The following is a 15,071-nucleotide window of genomic DNA, read 5'->3' on the forward strand; positions in this document are numbered from 1 at the left end:
AGATGAGGTTTTAATTATAGAGGTAACTGGGTGTGGGGTCTATGGGATCCCCCAGTATTATCTTTGCAAGAATTCTGTGAATCTCAAGGTTTTTGTAACATAAAAAGTTTACTTTTTTAAGTGATTCTAAATTATCTATCAGAAAATGCAAACCTCAAACCCTGCCAAGAACAAGTCAGAAGTCACAATATGCAGAAAAAGCCACATGGAGTCGGGGGAGGGGACTTGAAGTGAAGAGAGAAAAGGGGAAACGCCAAGGGAAGAGGGTGGGGTAGTTTTTAGTGATATGGGACTCTACTTTTCCATGAACTCTTTTTCAAAATTGAGTGTTGTTGCTGTTCTTTTCTAATGTCAGTCATTTTACAGTAATAAAAGTACAAAGGATTGGGAGGAAAAGACCACCTTCAAAATCAAGATTTTTAAAAAATATGCTGAGGTAAAATAAAGAAAAAAACAAAACAGCAATTAATTTGTCCATGGGGAACTCACTTGAGTCATTCTATTTTGAATGTTTATGCAGTCTCTAAGCAAAAGAACTTGATTAACAGATACATTGCAAACAAACACACTGAGCTCAAAGGCAAGGCCTCTAATCTAAATTCAGGGAAGATCCCTCTGATATCCTGGGGGCTGTACTACAAAATTTGCCTAAATCCTTAAATATAGGAGCTTAGTGCATGGGTTTATTTAAAACTCACAGTATAAATAGTTCTTCCCTTGAACAGCTCAGCAGCAAGGTTTTCATTACCCATTCCAGATAAAATAGAGATTTCTTTTCTGGAAGTAAATTTCCTTTATGAACCCAACCATAGTTAAGAAACCAAGAAAAGCTTTTCAAAACGCCAGGCTTATAATAGAAAAATAAACACACAGCGTGATGTTTCCTTTTAGATAGCGAACACTTAATTCTTCTAAGAAATCTTGAAATCTACATTCATGCTCCTTTTTTGAATGGAACCCTTACAACAAAATGGACCCTTGTGTGTGTGTGTGTGTGAACTTCCTATAGCACCCTAATTTTGAAGACTATAAACCGGAGAAGTGGTCCTTAACACCAGCGCCATGTTTTCTGCTTCATTCAGTGATTAGGTCCTAAAATTTTAGAGCATCCTCTGTGCTTCCTTGGTGAACAAAGAATAGATGCTCTTTGTAACGGAAGCCAGAGCACTTCAGAACAGACCTACTGTATTTCATCACAGCTTGTTTGCAGGCAGAGTGGGTTGACTTAAGTCCCAAGCCAAAAAAATGAAAAGATGTGACAGTTTTGAAGGGGAGCACGTTATACCACCCCCAAATATACCTCTTTGGCATACTGATGACTTCAAGCTCATTATTTTTTAAGAAACAACAGGGACCTGTGAAGCTCTGAAACCTGGGTAGAAATTACCCTTTCCTAAGACATATTTTGGAGAAGGAAATGGCAACCCACTCCAGCGTTCTTGCCTGAGAATCCCAGGGACGGTGGAGCCTGGTGGACTGACGTCTATGGGCTCGCACAGAGTCGGACACGATTGAAGCGACTTAGCAGCAGCAGCAGCAAGACGTACTTATATTTATAAGAAAGCCTCCATTTGTAAGGGTTTCTCCCTGGCTATACCAGGAAGAGAACTATAACTCTAAAATCTCTAGAAACTCTTAACTGATACAGAAGGCAGTGACTCAAATCTGAATTTATTATGCTTTCCTTGTTTACTGTGCTTTCCTGGTAACTCTCATAAGTGGCTCAACATCTTTCTTTTGCCTTTAGCTGAAGCTGGTATATAAGGTAATGGCTTGGTCATTTCAGAGAGTTACTCGGTTTTCCTGTGTCTCTCCCATGTAAACAGGAGGTACGCATGTCATTAAACTTGTATTTGTGTCCTCCTATTAATCTGTCTTTTTAATACAGGGGTATAACAGCCAAAGACCTTAGAAGAGTAAAGCAAAAATTATTTTTCTTCCCCCACAGTTTCAAACTTAACTCCTGACACAGCACAACTAAGACACATGGGCTCCCCAAATTGAATTGTGATTCCCCGTGACTCCATGCCACATGTGCACTTCTTTGATCTAAAACAATGTTCTCTTAAGGCTCTTTGGGATGGAACATCAAATATTGATCTAACAACTTCAATTTAGAACACGCGTTAATGGAAGTTCCAGGCAGTATTTCCCAAGGTGGTAATGTTTTAAACTTAATCATACACAGCCTTAATCACACACAACATTTGTATTTGACTCTAACATGTGCTTATGTCTTATTTTCCTGGATTTCCTGTATCTTTTATAGGATCTATGGCATTAGGATATTTGTAAAATAAGACTAATGCATAACTCTCTATATATTACATGCCCTTAATTATATTTGCAAACACATGGGAAAATGGCATTTACCTAGTACCAACTCTATATCTGGGCTTCCCTAGTAGCTTAGCTCGGAGAAGGCAATGGCACCCCACTCCAGTACTCTTGCCTGGAAAATCCCATGGATGGAGGACCCTGGTGGGCTGCAGTCCATGGGGTCTCGAAGAGTCAGATGCGACTGAGAGACTTCACTTTCACTTTCACTCATTGGAGAAGGCAATGGCAACCCACTCCAGTGTTCTTGCCTGGAGAATCCCAGGGACGGGGGAGCTTGGTGGGCTGCCGTCTATGGGGTCGCACAGAGTCAGACACGACTGAAGTGACTTAGCAGCAGCAGCAGTAGCTTAGTTGGTAAAGAATCCGCCTGCAATGCAGAAGACCCTGGTTCGATTCCTGGGTTGGGAAGATCCCCTGGAGATGTGATAGGCTACCCACTCTGGTATTCTTGGGCTTCCCTGGTGGCTCAGATGGTAAAGAATCCACCTGCAATGCAGCAGACCAGGGTTCAGTCCCTGGTTCGGGATGATCCCCTGGAGAAGGGGTTGGCAACCCACTCTAGTATTCTTGCCTGGAGAATCCCTATGGACAGAGGAGCCTGGTGGGCTATAGTTCAGGGGGTTCCAAAGAGTCAGACATGAGTGAGCAACTAAGCACAGCACACACAGCAATTCTATATTTAATTGTTTCTAAACAATCTCAGTCTAATATTAAAGCTAAGCAAGATCCTGTGGGGCTTTCCCAGGTACAAAAGTCCATTCATGTTCCCCATTTCTTGTTTGTAGAAAAAAGGCTTCTCTGTCCTAGGCCTTCTCTGAGTGCCAAAGAGCAGACTCAACCAATTAGGGAACTGAGGGATGGCAGAAGCAAAGAGTCAAGCTAGAAAAGTAATGATAGGGATTTCTCTGGCATTCCAGTGGTGGGGAGCCTGCCTTGCATTGCAGGGGAAGCAGTTTCAATCTCTGGTTGGAAATCTAAGATGCCACCTGCCTCAGAGCAAGTAAGCCCTTGAGCTGCAGCTACTGAGCCCATGCTCTGGAGTCCACACTCCACAACTAAAGAGTCTGTGAGCTGAAACGGAAGATCCCACATGATGCAATGAAGATCCTGTGTCCTGCAACTAAGACCCAGATAAATAAATATTTTTTTAAAAGTAATTATACCTTAAACAATAATTCAGCAATAAAACATAATCCTAGCTCCTCCTCAAGGGACACACAGAAAATCTGATACATATTTTTGAGTTGTTATGCAGAAACTAAGATCTCCCCCTACTCCCAGGTGGAGGGTGGTAACTACATGCTGACCAGCAGGTAGACCCCAGATTGTTTAGAACTAGAAGGTTGATGATGAAGATTCCTGAAACATCACCCCGTTACCTCACCACCAACCAACCAGAGGAAAGTCATGCACCCTACAACACTCACCCCAAATGTTACCTTAGGAAAACCTTCCCTGAAAGCCATCGGGGAGTTTGAGTCCTTTGAGCATAAGCCACCCATTCTGCTGTGGGACCCTGCAACAAATGTGCACTTTCCTTCACCACAAAATGGTGTCAGTAGATTGGCTCTGCTGTGCAATGGGCAAGTGGACTCGAGTTTAGTTCAGCAACAATATTAATACTTTTAAATAAAATGTTTATAGTATTATTAGCCTTTATAGAATTAATAGAATTACATTAACTAATGAAGATTATAGATTGAATTACTTGTAGGATTTTTACAGAAAAGAAACATATTTTAGAATTATCTAATTGTTTTATATCACTAATCAGGTCAAAAGCTTGAGTTCTCTATTCTCTTTCACACTAATTCACTTTTGCTGATGAAATATCGCATGTGCTAGACCTGTGATGTTAATTCTGTCTTAACAAGTATTTTTTTCTCTGTGACACTGAAATGTCACATTAATTACTTTTGCTTTGACACGTGCACACAGATTTTAGTCCTTTCCTAGTCATCCTAGTCCTTTTTAGTCCTTTTCCAGTGATTAAATATCTTTTTCTGGATCACACAGCTACTCCTAGTGAATAGAAGACCTAGGATTTGAACCAGGTGAGACTCTGAATAAGGTCTTCTATCTTTACCTCCACAACAAAATCAGCAGTCAGCACCTGTTCTATCTCAGAACTGCAAAAGTACTCAGAGACAGCAAACCAGTCAAGAAATGTTTTAGGACGGAAATGGACAGCGTGTAAGAGGGAGAAAAACTTAAGTTGTCCATAGTGTAACCAAGTCTGCCCTCAATAATATCCACTTTAAACCACTTTATTCTCTCAGTAAGACAAAGTATCCAGATAAGAATACTTTCCAGACTTTCATGTTTCACATTTAGTGATATTTAGACTCTTCCTTGGGATTCCCAGGTGGCTCAGTGGTAAAGAATCCGCCTGTCCATGTAGGAGTTGCAGGAGACTTGGATTCAATCCCTGGGACAGGAAGATCCCCTGGAGCAGGGTATGGCAACCCACTCCAGTACTCTTGCCTAGAAAATCCCTTGAACAGGGGAGCCTGGTTGGCTACAGTCCATGAGGTCGCACAAAGAGTCAGATGCATATGTATGCATACTCTTCCTTATTTTAGCAGCTCTCACTTACTGTTTCTTAAGTGTTAAACAATGTGCTAAGCATTTTACATTATACAGCATCTCATTAAAATTAACATTCACATCAGCACTAGTAGGTGCTATTATTCTCAGTTTACAGATGAGGTCATTGAGATTTAAAGAGATTAAATATCTTTTTCTGGATCACACAGCTACTCCTAGTGAATAGAAGACCTAGGATTTGAATCCATGTGTGATTCTGAATAACTACTCTCTATATGGCTTTTTCCTAAGTTCTTAAACAGATGCAAATTAGAAGGGGAGGGATTACCCTGGGAAGCAGATGACTCAGAAAGTTTTACAAATGTTTTCTAAAATAATATTTTTTCACTTTATATCCCAGAGTTGGAGAAATCCATCTATCTGTCCTCCTCCATAGGCACTCTTGCAAAAATCACACAGCCACTGAAATTAGGTTGCTAAGCAAAAATACGCTTTCCGAAATCATTAACCTGCTGCAGAACTTGTATAATGATCAATCATTTAAAAGCCTTTCTGAGAAGCAACTAGGCTAATTATTAAGGATACAGGTTATGAAAACAGATTGCAGTCTGAACAGGGATCATTACAGACTTAATGTGTTAAAAGTCCCAGAGCTGAACAATAGTAAACATTTAGTCAGAGTTGGCCAAGTTCTATCCTTAATGCTCACAGGGGTAGCAGGAGGTAACAGAAAAGGCATCTGGCACTCTGTAGGCCTCTTAGTATTTGGTTGGTGGGGGCAGAATACATGACTACCAAATATGCCACTTTAGCATACGGATTTTTTTGAGCTGAAGGCAATCAAAACCCAGCAGATTCAGGTAAAGCTCTCCTCCTCTTCATCAACTGCCTAAATTTACACTGGAAAGGGGGCCTATACCAGGAGGAGAGCTATCACCAGAGATACCTTTTCACCAAAGAAACATAACTGATAACACGGCAAAATCTGTTTTTCAAACCTTTCCTCTGCCTTCGTGTGAATGGTCTTCCTCACCTTCGTATCCGCAGACCCTCACCCCTTTCCTTAGCTCAAGATTTTATACAAGGTTCAGTTACCTGGCTGCTGTTGAAGTCTCAGCTTTTCATGGGACTACTGGTGGGGCCAGTGGTAAAGAACCTGTCTGTACCGCAGGAGACGGTAAGAGACTCGGGTTCGATTCCTGGGTCAGGAAGATCCCCTGGAGGAGAAAATGGCAACCTACTGCAGTATTCTTGCCTGAAGAATCCTAAGGACAGAGGAGCCTGGCAGGCACAGTCCATATGGTTGAAAGGAGTTGAAGCTACTTAACAAACACATACACTGTACATATAACATTAAACTTGGTTTTCTCCTATTTCTCCAGGCCAGAATACTGGAGTGGATAGCCATTCCCTTCTCCAGGGGATCTTCTCAACCCAGGGATAGATCACAGTTCTGCTTTGCAGATGGATTCTTTACCATCTGAGCCACCAGGGAAGCTTCTTTCTCCAATTATTCTATCTTATATCAATTTCATTACTAAACCAGCCAAGGCAGGGCTTCCCATGTGGTCCGATGGTTGAGACTTCATTTTCTAGTGCAGGGGGTACAGGTTCAACCCCTGGTTAGGGAACTAAGATCCCACACGCCTTGTGGCCAAAAAACCAAAGCAAAACACAGAAGTAACACTGCAACAAATTCAACACAAGACTTTAAAAAAATGGTCCACACCCCCCCAAAAAAATTATTTAATAAATAAATAAATATCAGCCAAAGAACCTAAAAAGAGAGAAGAGAGAATTTTTCCCCTCCCCTTCAGTTTAATGGCTGCAAGCATGAGACATGTAAATAACAAACTTTCTGAACGAAGCCAAGAATGCCTTTGGTTCATCTCAGTGTGTATCCTTTCAAGAAAGTCAAGACTCACATCAGATTTGGAACTTTTTTTTTTTAAGTGTTATTTGAGGCACAGGTTCTTCTACTTAATAAGCAAATTATCCCAACATAATTCATGAAATACACTTTCTCTTCTTTTCATAGTAATTAGTCAGCAATATTTTGCATAGAATTCTCTGATTCGCATGTGAAGAAAAGAAAGACCAAATTTTATCCCAAACCTCCCTCTTCTATGTCTTTTATGTCAGCATGTACTGTCAGATGAATACTATCCTAGGAATCAGAAGATATTTATAACAATTTTGACTAATTTGTATGGAACTAATAAGTATTTTTAGAGCCTTTGAACAAGTAGAAAGAGAATGAAAGAGGGAAAAGTCTACAGCAATTAAAGGCTCACTCTAGCTTCCATCTTTATTAGCTCCTATAAGACTTGACTTTGAATTTTCCTTAACAGTCTCACTCCTGCTCGAACCTTCCAGGTTTATCTTTCCATGTTACTATTCAACATTGGTCACAATATTCTCCATCCCTACCACCAAGAAAAACTTCTTTTCTGTACAAGTTAGGTCTTGGCATCATTCCTTTACTTGTTAAGTATCCAACTCCTATCTGTTCCTGATTTTACTTACATTCTTTTTTAAGAACCTACCCAGTACACAGGGTGAGCTAGCACAATAGTTTTATTTATATAACTTCAACTTTTTAATTATTTGATAGAATTATAAATATGACATATAGTAAAAGGGAAAGCACAGAATTACAGATAGTGTACTTTTTACAGTGTAGCTTGGCAAAAAGCTTCCTGCAAGTGCGGCTTCCAGAAAATCAGCCTGGATCTTTTAGACATAAATGACAGTGCCCACAGCACACAAGACTAAAGGCAAAAGAAAACACTGTTCTAGTTTCATGTGAAGTTTAAGATGCAAAAGACCAATCAGATCAACTAGTTTATCCTCTATCAATGCCAGATGATTCCCTCTGTAGATCTAGTTACTTGGTTAAGTCTAGTTAGAAATGTTCCAGCTCAGGAAATGTTCAAACGTTTCTCAGAAGACTGTTCATTCTAACAGCACAGATTGTTAATAAATTTTTCTAGGTTTGCCCTTAAATTTTCTTTACAATTTTCTTTCATTTTCATAATCTTATTTATGTAGCAAGCCACATCAAATGGTATTTCATTTCTCATTATCTACACTCATAAAAGCCTCAAAATAAACTGAGCTTTTGTTTATGTAAAACATTTTCATTCGACTAGGACAGCTCTATCCAGACCAACTGAAAATTCTTCTAAATAATTTCACAAAATATTAGAATTCAAGGAAGAGGATTCTCTTGGAGTCACGACAGTGATGTTGTAACCAAAAGTTTGAGGAAAATATTATAACTGTGGCAAAATAGAAAAATATTATTCTACTCTAGCCTAAAACCATGGAGCAATATTTTATGAAGTTCTGCTTAATATTTTTCAAGGAAGATAACAGCAGACCTGGAAAAGGTTTCCAGAAAAAAAAACAAAAACAGAAAATAACAAAAGAATAGATCAGGAAACTGCCATGAAATAAGAAAAAAAAAAATTTTAGTTATATATTGAATCTGAAAGGATATACAATTTGAGGGTGTTAAAGCTTGAATGTAAAATAGATTGGCCTCTCTTATCATCATGTTGATAAAAGAGGGTTTTGGTTTACCTCTTTATACTAATTTCTAGCATTTATAACAAGGCTTGAGATTTTTTTTTTCTTTTTTCTTTTCTCCACAGAAACAAGGCTACTGTCAACTGTATAAAAGAGAAAAGCCTTTAAATATCCAGACATTGAAAATTTTGACATTTTCAATATCAATGACTCATTCTTGAACCTCAAATACATTTAAAGTATCTTTATAGTCATAATACTTTATTATAATTCTGATGTCACTATTCTACTAGACATAGAACATAATATATAGGTATTGGTTATATAAGAAGGTTATATAAGACCTTCCTTCAAATTTAAGTGATTAAGATAACTCTAGTTTTCTGGTAAATTTTACCTATATTCTCTCTACTTGACCACGATAATTTGTTTAGACATTTAAACAGTACCTGTGGCCTCTGAAGAATGTCACCATTTAGTTTAATTAAAGTTGCTTAATATTTGTTTTATCTGACAAAGAAAACATCTCTGGAAAATTACCAGACTCTTGGTTAGCCAGAGTTAGAATTCCTTTCTGTATTTCATCACTTCTGAAAAGGCCCACAAACTACGAGTCAGTCATTTCCTTTCACTCACAAAAGAGCCAGGAAGAAAAATACCTTAGGCTTTCTCTCAGCAGTCTATATGTGATGAATTGTTCTTAAATATTACTTCTATTCACAATAATAGTAACTGACTTTTACTAAGGAGCTTATGCTCTGAACACTGGGTGAAGTGTCTGTCATAGCTAGTATCATCTCATAGAATCCTAATAACAATCCATAAAGCAGAGGCTATAATTACTTCTCTTAAAAAGATAAGGAAAGTGAGGCTTAGAGAGATTTAGACATTTGCCCAAAATAGCATAGCCAGTACCTGGGAACGCCTGAACGAGAACACAGGGTAGTTTGCCATTCTCTACATTCAAGGAGAACCCAAAAGTCAGCTTTAATCTCCAGATCAGAACCACTGCAACACAAATACACTGGTAGCCCTCCCTGCCCGGGGCTGATATAAGTTTAGTTATGGGGTATAGCATCCAGCAAACAGTCTCAAGCAACAATTAATACAGAATTCCACTATTTCCACAGACTTTTTTCTTCAATTTCTACTTGTGTAATACCTTGTTCTTCTAAGACCACATTCTTTCCACCCTGCTCCCCTGACACTGTCTTTCAACTGCTCAGAGCCTGAGACTCTCAAAGGAGCTGAGAAATAACTCTGACCTTGCAGTTTTTTGACTTAGGACTCCTTGAATTGGAAAAGTCACTGACTCCAGGAATACAACAAACACTATACAGTTGGATATGAATTGAAATGGTTTTTTAACTTAGGCAAATTAGGAAAAATTCCAGTTTGCACAGTAGCTGATTATTCTAGTCAGCCAAGGTCTCCTGTTAGGAAACAAAAAGTTTGTCTTTATGAAAGAAATATTCTCAAACAATTTAACTGCATTTTTCAAGAAACCCAAGCCATATCACAATTGCTGGATGTTAATAAAATGGGTTAAACTCCATGGGGAGAAAGACATACACTGGTTTGGATGATATCATGGCTTCATGCTGACAAGGGAGAAGATGGAACATTGCACAGATCACCCCATCCATATGCTGACGATGACTTCATGCATTCTAATTGCCTCTACTATGTCAATTGTATTCAGGTGTCCTTTAAATGCCTTATATTTTAAATGTTTCAACCATTTCTTAACATAAAAGAACAACCTAAAATTTGTTGTAATGTAGCGAGTCATGGGTTATGTTTGTTTTAAACTTCTCCTGACTTCAGTCTTTTCTTAGAATCCCTGAGCATCCCTTCCTTGGGATAGATCAGGGTATTCAGAGTGTAGGGAGTCAAAACTAAGAACAAATAGCACAACTATTGTACTTTATAAACCAAGCCAAGAGAAAAGTAAGAATGGTTCCTATTGAAACATACACTATCATAGTTCATGCAACTGAAACCATGATTGTCAAAGATGTCTGCCTGATGTTCAAAGATTCTCTTCACTCTGACACTGTGTGAAGAGGCTATGTATTCTATGGCAATCAACCAAATTTCATTAACTTAGTTGCTACGCTTATGCAAAAAAGCTGGCAAGTACAGTCAAGAGGAGAACTTTGTGATTCGCTAATTAAGGTGCATTAGAAGTTGGCTCTATCTAAAATGCCACACTACCACAATGCAGAAGTTTCAGTCTCACTGTGTGGGCAGGAAGTATGTAAGACGATGAGTCACCACCTTTCGGAATAATTTTCTCAAATACACAATGGCCCCTAGCCCCGTCTCTTCTCCACCCTTCAGTCATCCTATCTCAGCACACCCTAACCCTAACCCTAACCCACCCAGCTCCAAAGCAGACCTAAAGGTGTCCAGTGACCTCACATATTAACATCCTCAGCATTTGTTTTTCTAAAATGCTGCATCTTCTCAAAGATGTCTGCCATTAACCCCAAGGAATCAAGAGATCCAACTCCCCACTTGTAATCCCTTAAATTCTTTTTCATCTTTAAAATGAGGATAATAATGTCTGTTCCACCCACTGTGTGTCTGTAAAATCGTAACGCCTGTTTTACTCTCTGTCTGTGTGAAAGTATTTACTAGCAGTGGTAAAGCAGGAAGCATTCATTTATGGCAGATTAACCACTGGGGTCATCAAACACCTCTCAGTGCCCCATTGTAGGTCCCACCAGAGATAGGCACTTTATTTTCAGCTCTGATCATATCATAGAAGTCAGCAAACTTTTTCTGTAAAGGGGTAAATATTAAATATTCTGGGCTTTGCAGGCCATGTGGTCTGTATTCCATTTTCTGGGCTCCAAAATCACTGCAGATGGTGACTGCAGCCATGAAATTAAAAGACGCTTACTCCTTGGAAGAAAAGTTATGACCAACCTAGGCAGCATATTAAAAAGCAGAGACATTACTTTGCTAACAAAGGTCCATCTAGTCAAGGCTATGGTTTTTCCAGTGGTCATGTATGGATGTGAGAGTTGGACTATAAAGAAAGCTGAGTGCCGAAGAATTGATGCTTTTGAACTGTGGTGTTGGAGAAGACTCTTGAGAGTCCCTGGGACTGCAAGGAGATCCAACCAGTCCATCCTAAAGGAGATCAGTACTGGGTGTTCATTGGAAGGACTGATGCTAAAGCTGAAACTCCAATACTTTGGCCACCTGATGCGAAGAGTTGACTCATTGGAAAACACCCTGATGCTGGGAAAGATTGAGGGCAGGAGGAGAAGGGGATGACAGAGAATGAGATGGCTGGATGGCATCACTGACTCAATGGACACGGGTTTGGGTGGACTCCAGGAGTTAGTGATGGACAGGGAGGCCTGGCGTGCTGCAGTCCATGGGGTCACAAAGAGTCGGACACAACTGAGCGACTGAACTGAACTGAAATGAACTGACTGTATCATGAAGGCAGCCACAGACAATATATAAATGGGTGGGTGGGGCATGTTTGATTCCTAGTCCTTAGTTGGCAACCCTGATTTAGACTGTGTGACAAATATGATTGATGGATGCATTTAAATTGGGAAAAACTCACTCCCTACTCAGAAATTTCCCTATACAGAAATTTAAAAAAAAAAACGATGGAAATAAGAGAGAAGAAAAAAAAATAGGGAAAAAATAGTGTAGTAGCTATGCCATCTACCTACGCATTCTCTTCCTCTCTTGCAGGTAAGTTGAGGAAGGACAGCTTAACCTGGTCCTTTCCTTTCCTTCACGAAGTTTGAGGAACCTAAGGCAGAAGAAACTGACAGGCTGAAATTTGAGAGGAGGATTCCCGCTGGCACTAGTCATATCATGAGACACAGACAGAGAATAGAGATTTAGCAGCAAGTGCCTGCTAAGCAGACGATGGAGACTTAAAAGTGAAAGCTGCTCAGGCGTGTCCAACTCTTTGTGATCCCATGGACCGTACAGTCCATGGAATTCTCCAGGCCAGAATACTATGGTGGGCAGCCTTTCCCTTCTCCAGGAGATCTTCCCAACCCAGGGATCAAACCCAGGTCTCCTGCATTGCAGGCGGATTCTTTACCAGCTGAGCCACAAGGGAAGCTAAGGTTGTGAGTAGGGCTTCCCTGACAGCTCAGTTGGTAAAGAATCCACCTGCAATGTGGGAGACCCTGGTTCGATTTCTGGGTCAGGAAGATCCTCTGGAAAAGGGATAGGCTACCCACTCCAGTATTCTTGGCTTCCCTGGTGGCTCAGCTGATGGAGACTGATGCCCACTAAGTGTGTGGAGGAGACAAAGAAGTGGAGATACACATGCCCAGCAACGGTGGACACGAGAGCCAGGAGGGACGGCCGGGGAAATAACGGAAGACGGAAGAGTCATGAGGCAGGGGTCTTCACAGCGGATCACTCAACAGGATGAGAAGGAAGGCGCAGCTACCCTCAGGGAATCTGCAGCATTGGAGAGAGTCACAGAGAGACATGAAACAGCCCAGAAAGAGCTGCAGCCCAGCTGGGAGATGACAACTACGAGCATGGTAACTGGGTCTGCAGGTGTGTGACCTGTGCAGTTGTACGAGTTTGATTTGATTTGTTGTTGTTGTTCGGTTGCTAACTCATGTCCAACTCTTTGAGACCCCAGAGACTGCAACACACCAGGATTCCCTGTCCTTCACTATCTCCCAGAGTTTGCTCAGATTCTTGTCCATTGAGTTGCTGATGCTATCTAACCATCACATCCTCTGCTGCCCGCTTCTCCTGTTGCCTTCAATCTTTCCCAGCATCAGGGTCTTTTCCAATGATTCGACTCTTTGCATCAGGTGGGCAAAGTATTGGAGCTTCAGCTCCAGCATCAGTCCTTCCAAAGAATGTTCAGGGTTGATTTCCTTTAGGATTGATTGGTTTGATCTTCTCACATTCCAAGGGACTCTCAACAGTCTTATCCAGCACCACAATTCTTCAGTGCTCAGCCTTCATTATGGTCCAACTCTCACATCCATGCATGACTACTAGAAAAATCATAGCTTTGACTATATGGACCTTTGTCAGAAAAGTGCTGTCTTCGCTTTTGAATATGCCTCCTAAGTTTGTCATAGCTTTTCTTCCAAGGAGCAAGAGTCTTTTCATTTCATAGCTACAGGCAATGATTTTGGAGCCCAAGAAAATAAAATCTGTCACTGCTTCTACTTTTTCGCCATCTACTTGCCATGAAGTGATAGGACCAGATGCCATGATCTTTGTTTTTAGACTGCTGAGTTTTAAGCCAGCTTTTTCACTTTCCTCTTCCATACTCATCAACAGGCTCTTTAGTTCCTCTTCACTTTCTGCCATTAGAGTGGTATCATCTGCATGTCTGAGGTTGTTGATGTTTCTCCCAGCAATCTTGATTCCAGCTTGTGATTCATCTACCTGGCATTTTTCTCCAGATGTACTCTGCATATGAGTTAAACAAACAGGGTGAAAACAGCCTTGTCATAATCCTTTTCAATTTTGAACCAGTCAGTTGTGCCATGTCCAGTTCTAACTGTTGCTTCTTGACCCACATATAGGTTTCTCAGGAGACAGTTAAGGTGGTCTGGTAGTCCCATCTCTTTCAGAATTTTCCACAGTTTGTCATGATTGACATAGACGGAGGCTTTACTGTAGTCAGTGAAGCAGAAGTAGATGTTTTTCTGGAATTCCTCTGCTTTCTCTATGATCTAATGAAGGTTGGCAATTTGATCTCTAGTACCTCTGCCTTTTCTAAATCTAGTTTGTACATTTGGAAGTTTTCAGTTCATGTACTGCTGAAGCCTAGCTTGAAGGATTTTGAGCATTACCTTGCTAGCATGTGAAATGAGCACAATTCTATAGTAGTTTGAACATTCATTGGCATTGCCCTTCTTTGGGGTTGGAATGAAAACTGACCTTTTCAAGTCCTATGGCCACTGCTGAGTTTTCCAAATTTGTTGACATATTGAGTGCAGCACTTTAACAGCATAATCTTTTAGGATTTAAAATAGCTCAGCTAGAATTCCATCACCTCCACTATCTTTGTTCATAGTAATGCTTCCTAAGGCCCACTTGACTTCACACTCCAGGATGTCAGGCTCTAGGTGAGTGACCACACCACTGTGGTTATCTGGGTCATGAAGACCTTTTTTGTACAGTTCTTCTGTGTATCCTTGCCACCTCTTTTTAATCTCATCTGCTTCTGTTAGGTCCTTACCATTTCTGTCCTTTATTGTGCCCATCCTTGTGTGAACAGTTTCCTTGGTATCTCCAATTTTCTTGAAGAGATCTCTGATCTTTCTCATTCTACTGTTTTCCTCTACTTCTTTCACTGTTCATTTAAGAAGGCCTTCTTATGTCTCCAGGCTTCCCTGGTGGCTCACCTGGTAAAGACTCTGCCCGCAATGTGGGAGACCTGGGTTCGATCCCTCGGTTGGGAAGATCCCTTGGAGAAAGGAACAGCTACCCACTCCAGTATTCTGACCTGGAGAATTCCGTGGGCTGTGTAGTCCATGGGGTCGCAAGAGTTGGACACAACTGAGCGACTTTGACTTTCTTATCTCTCCTTGCTATACTCTGGAATGCTGCATTCAGTTGGGTATACTTTTCCTTCTCCCTTGCCTTTCACTTCTCTTCTTTCCTCCGCTATGTGTAAAGCCTCC

At 40.5% G+C, this 15,071-nt stretch overlaps 1 protein-coding gene across 3 annotated transcripts in view; it reads right to left on the reverse strand.

Annotated features, from left to right (window-relative positions):
* FILIP1 (filamin A interacting protein 1) overlaps positions 1-15,071 on the reverse strand; it is a 223,944-nt gene that overhangs the window by 126,031 nt on the left and 82,842 nt on the right. The window lies entirely within an intron of this gene.

The sequence above is a fragment of the Bos mutus genome, chromosome 9, assembly GCF_027580195.1.
Source record: "Bos mutus isolate GX-2022 chromosome 9, NWIPB_WYAK_1.1, whole genome shotgun sequence".
In the NCBI taxonomy this organism is placed as follows: Eukaryota; Metazoa; Chordata; class Mammalia; order Artiodactyla; family Bovidae; genus Bos; species Bos mutus.